We start from the raw sequence: 5,628 nt of genomic DNA, 5'->3' as shown, positions 1-5,628 counted from the left end.
TTGTTTTGTTCTTTCCTGTAGGAACTAGGACCAGTCAGTACAACCTAAAGAGCAAGGCAGAAGAGAAAGTGCAGCCGCCAGGGTTTAGCAAAGGAGGTACGTTCTCAGAAATGTGTCCTGGAGTGATTTTGTTGTGTGCACAGTGCAGAGTGTGCTTACACAAACAGAGTCTGATGGCCTCAGGATTCACTCCAGCAATGCAGTAAATGCCACATGTGTCAGGTTGTTGCTGGTGTAACATAGAACACTGCTTTGTGGTAATTTTTATGATTCAGAGGAGTACACTCTAATGACAGAGAGCAAAGCAGAGCAGATACACACATTCAGTATCAGAGTTCTTTGTCATCAAGTGTGATGAAGTGTTTATGCTGTACCGGCATTCATATGACTGGCAACACAGCACCTGCATCACCATAGACACATGAGCAATGCATTGCGCTGTGACATCACAATGGCTGTTATGACACTAAACAGCGGGGAGTTTTCAGCTCCATTACAGTCCTAGGAGACAGTGTCACAATGCTGGTCACCCAGGGTTCATCCTAATGTTGCTATGGGGCTCACAATTTGCAATCACCTCCAGTTAGAGGCTGCGCACTCCTCTCCCTTGCTTTGTCCTCTCCTCACCCATCCTGCTCTGCTCCCCTTACCTCTTTCTCTGGCGTTCTCTTCTGTCTCTCACTGGTATGACCCAGTGCCATGCTGCAAAGACACCCAGGCAGTCAGTACAGATGAAGGAAATGCAAGAACCATCATATCCACCAACGGCCAGTGAGGTCTAGCACGGGAGAAGCCTGTTTCCTCACCTGAGGGCGGCAGCCCGGTCTAATAGCACGACTGCAGCCTCGGAGTTCCTGAGCCAGAACCAGCTGACTGCACACACCTGGACTGCCGAGAGCAGATATAGTGAGACGATGTATTTCTGACTTTAAGTTGTAGAGTTTGGAAGTAATTTTCTGTGCAGGAAGTATTTATCTCTGTTGAATCTATGCCTAGAGGTTTCAAGAATCCACAACTTAATTTTACAACCAACCTCTTTTGATGTTTAACATACTGTAACTCATTTTCTTCTAGGTATGTATATGGATAGAAAAATATGATTATATATATTTGTATCCCATTGAATTTGATGGCATTTTCCACATAGTTTTACCCTCATCTTTATTTTTAACATTCTAAATTTTCCTGAGTGAATTGGAATTTTATTTCAAATGGCTGTTGATTCCTGTCTTATTGTTCTGTTTTATGATTCTTTAAAAAATTTATTTATTATTGTATATTTATCTTAACTATTTACTCATAGATTTTTTTATTGACATCTTTTCTCAGTTTTTATGGCATTTTCCACTCTGGTGGATATTCTGATTTTTTATATTGTCCTGAAATCCATTCAAATTTTTTTCTATGAAGAATATTTGAATGATACTCTAATTTTACTCTCCATGATGAATTTAATTAATTGGTACTCATATTTCAGTGATTTTTATTAATTTGTTTTAATATAAAATTCTTGGATCATATGTCTTGTCTCTCAACATCAAATAGGAATTTTAATATTATCTGCTATTAATGGCTTGTAGGTAGTAATCTAATTTTATTCTCTGGCTTATCAGTAACTTGTTTACTCTCTACAAAAACTTACAGAATATTTATTATTTTTCCAAACTTAAGAAAATTGATCAGATTCTTCTTAAGAGCATGTCTTCTTTCCCAAGTATATTTCCTTAAGAGTTTTGTCCTCTGACAACCTAAAAACTGGACTCTCTATTTACATGAAATAAAATGCTACTGTCTCTTTTGATGGCTGCTTCTACTTCTTTTCCATTTTCTTCTTCGGATTCCAATTTTAAAGATATCTTTTCCCTTGTTTCACCCTGTGTGTCACATTTTCACCTCTTCTCTTCACTTTCTCTTGATTTCCATGAAGAAGGAATCCATCAAATTAGTCTTCAAAGCATTAATTAGTCCAGCAGACTTTCTATTTCGATTTTGTCTATGAAGTTTTCAATTTTGGCAAACATCATAATTTGTAATACTCTTGTTCTTTGATCCTCTCTCTTCCTAGCAGAGTTTTCTTATCTCATAAATGAAATTTCTTCTCCAATCTTCCTATGGCCCACAAGTAGGAAAACTACAGACAACCCTCTTTTCCTTACGCTGCCGTTTCCCTTGAGCAGGGAATGCATGAAGTCTCCCCTCTCTCAGTGCGTTGCTCCTCCTTCATCAGGCCGAGTCTCCTCGCGTGGCGCTAAGTCCATATTTTTCTCCGATGTGATTTAATATAGGAATAAGTTAATCGGTGTTAACTGCTGAAAGTTGTTCTGGACTCCCTAAAAAATTATGTGAGTAATTTTTACACGACTTCCAGGTGGTGTACATGTACTTTGAAATTTGAAAAACAGTAAGCGAACACAGTGGTCCCCAAAACATGGTGCCCACTAACTCCACCGCCCAGGTATTGTGAGAGATGCAAACTTAGGGGCCTCATTATAGACCAGCTGGATTCAGAAGCTCGGGCAGAGCCCAGAAACTCGGGTTTTAACACACCCTGTGGGTGATTCTAAAGCTTGCGCAGGTGTGGAAGCCGTCAAGCCAAAGGGGTCTCCGGAGATTGGCTGTGGATTTTCTGACACTGTTCAGGTGGGCAACAAGTCATCAGATTAGAGGATTTTAGACTATCTTTCCCTCATCACCACGTTCATCTGTTGCCATGGAAACTAAATACAAATTTTCCTCCCAGGTCTGCTTGGTTTTATCTTTGCCCTTTTAGTGGCCCTGTGTTAAGTGGAGACACAGACCCCGTTCCTTTTCTTCCGGCTTTGAACCGCACCTTTCAAAAGGCATATTCAGGTTACATTCCCTTAGAACCTGCGAATACGACCTTATTTGGAAAAGGGCTCTTTTACACGTGTGTTAGGAAGAAGTCAGATTAAGGTGAGCCCTAACTGCAGCAGCTGGTGGACAGATTTAAAAAGAGACACAGGAGGGGTAAAGCCCGCAGCCGCGGAGGGCAGAGATCAGTGTTGCAGGCACAAGGGAGCAGCGAAGGGCTGTCAGAAGCCACCAGAGGGGCTGGGGATTTAGCTCAGCGGCAAAAGCGCCTGCCTGGCAAGCGCAAGGTCGTGAGTTCGGTTCCCGGTACCGGAGAGAAGCCACCAGAAACTAGGAAGGGTCGCACAGAAGTTACCCCAAAGTGTTCAGAAGGAAAGCAGCTCTGTCAGGACTGCATTTTCCATTTCTTTCTTTCTGACCACTGGAATTGAGAGGGAATAAGCTTCACGTTTTTATAAAACTCGGAGCTGGTGGTACTTTGTCATGGAAGGCGTGGAACCACATACGGTCCCTGCTGCCCATGCAAGGCCTGCCCGCCCACTTCTTCAGGATCAATAGGGTGGCAGTGAAAATTCTGGCGTCGTACTTGATGTCTAGTTAATTCATCAAAAACAAGGCTTTCCAGGCATTTCCTGAAACAATTTTTCAACTTGGCAGTGTTCGCGTCCCTTCTTTTCTCAGTGCGGAGAACTTTTGTTTCCAGCTTCATGGTCTGGCTTTCGCCCCTCTCCCCTCCCACCTCTGCCGCAGTTCCCGCACTGGCGGCTTTCACCGCATGCGCTCTTCAGAAATTCAAATCCCAAGGCGGCACGACCGTGCCTCTTGGCTGCTGTGCCGAATGAAGCAGGTATGAGGCGCTCGGGGCTGGAGGGCAGGTGGGCTGGACACAAAGAGCTCAGCCTCACTCTGGGCGGTCTGCTGCCTTTGTCCCAGGAGCGCATGGGATATTTTTATTAATTCACTTCTGCTGGTATTTCCAGAGCTTCTTGGAATCATGACCGCTCCCTGCTCCAACCAATCGGATTAATGGGAAAAGGACCTGAATAAGCACTTTTTCCCAAAGAAGGCATACTAATGGTCAGCAAATTCATGAAAAGGTGCTCAGTATCACTAACTGTCAGGTAGAAATAAACCCAAACTTCAGCGAGCTATCATCTCATGCCTGACAGGGGAGCTATTATCAAAAACAGAAAAAATAACAAGTGTGGGTTAGGGTAGGAAAAGGAAGAATCCCTCACTCACTATTGGGGGGGGGGAAGGTAAATTGGTGCAACCATTATAAAAAATAGTGTGACGTTAATTCAAATAATTAAAAATAAATGACCAGAGGACCCGCGCATCTCACTTCCGTAGGGATACCCAAAGGAAAGCATCGTTGCCCTCAGGCGATACCTGTGCCTCCAGGTGCATTGAAACAGCAGTCACGATGGGGAACCAACCAAAATGTGGCTGGAGGAATGGATTTTTAAAAGGTGGTTAATGCGGTCACGTGCCACAAATATTGTCTTAAGAAGGGCTACAGAGGACAGCACAGACACACGAGAAAGGTTTGAGAGAGGACAGAGTGAGGACGCCCATCTCACGGAGACTAAGCGAGTCTGCGCCAAGAAGAGATACTGGACACAGCCTCACTAACCTGAGAGGCAGCGCCAGGCAACTCCGGGAAGAAGGAACTGTGCAGGCGCCTCTAATTCACGTCTGCAGCGGGAGCTCTGCTGTAGATGGCAGAGCGGAAAAGGAAAGATGCTTAACATACAAATCACATAACAAGCCTTTTATTTGTATTTAGACATAAGCTAAGAATATTGGTAGGACTCATTCATTCTGTGAGAAACTGCAGCCTTGTCCTTTCTGTCAAAGGATATAAACGGGAGCGTTTCCATCTTAAACTGCAGAGCACGCTAGGCTGCCCTCCCCTCCCCTGGCATCACGGTTGCCGTTGGTATAGAACTGTCTGTGGCATGGACTCTGGCACAGCTGGTGCCGGGCACTTTCAGTTCCCAGCACAGCCAACCCCCTCAGCCACTCTGCTCAGCATCCATTCAAGCCCTCCCCTCAGGCTACTTGGACTAGCCAGTCCGGGTAGACTGTGAACCTTCAACCCAGCCAACGGTGTGAGGGCGGGGGATGTCAGCTGCAACTCATGCCTTAAGATATGAAAGGAGCCGTTGCTGCCCCTCCGAGTACTTCCTACCTCACCTTGGAGGTGTAGCACACCCTTCAGCAGAAGTAAATTCGCCTTGTTGAGATTGCGTGGTGTCTGAGTGCTTTATCTCTGCACTGACAAATTGAGTCTGGGAATTACTGCCAACAATTCCAATTTCTGCCATTTTTCCTAATAGTCATTAGAGTCTTGAGCTTGCCTGCAGTTTATTCTCAGAGTGATCACCTTCTCCTGTGGAGGTTTCCAGAGCTCAGCCTTGGTTTACTCTTTCATCTCATCTGCCCTCTAAACCAGTTGGAGAAAATGCTGGCATTGTTTTTGGCAAAAACCATATCTTTCGCTAAATGCTACAAGTACTCTTGGGAAGTCTGTGTGGTGGGGTATTGAACTGCACCAATTGCAAGGAAAGACACAGTTTCCACTGAGCAAGGGGCCAGAGAGTTCTGAAGGGAACTAGTGCAAAGGAAAGACACTTTCCAGTCAGCAAGAGATCTGGAGACAGACTGAAATGTTAAATGAAATAGGGAAATTTGCTATTGTTGAAGGGGACAGTGGTTCTTTTGTTAGAAAAACAGCCATGAACACATCCACAGATGCTCACAAGCACAGGTAAAACTGCATCCTACCATTTA

General features: G+C 44.4%; 1 long non-coding RNA gene across 2 annotated transcripts; it reads left to right on the top strand.

Annotated features, from left to right (window-relative positions):
- Positions 1-568: 568 nt before the first annotated feature.
- Positions 569-5,423, top strand: LOC102005909. Of its 2 annotated transcripts, none has more exons than XR_259911.2 (3): positions 569-906; positions 3,490-3,679; positions 3,813-5,423. It is a non-coding gene; the product is annotated as an uncharacterized LOC102005909 (long non-coding RNA). The 2 variants fall into 2 exon arrangements; XR_001232783.1 differs by lacking the exon at positions 569-906 and adding an exon at positions 2,449-2,640.
- Positions 5,424-5,628: the final 205 nt, after the last annotated feature.

The sequence above is a fragment of the Chinchilla lanigera genome, unplaced genomic scaffold (genome assembly GCF_000276665.1).
Source record: "Chinchilla lanigera isolate Chin_1 unplaced genomic scaffold, ChiLan1.0 scaffold00010, whole genome shotgun sequence".
Lineage (NCBI taxonomy): Eukaryota > Metazoa > Chordata > Mammalia > Rodentia > Chinchillidae > Chinchilla > Chinchilla lanigera.
This window is presented reverse-complemented; position numbering and strand designations above follow the sequence as displayed.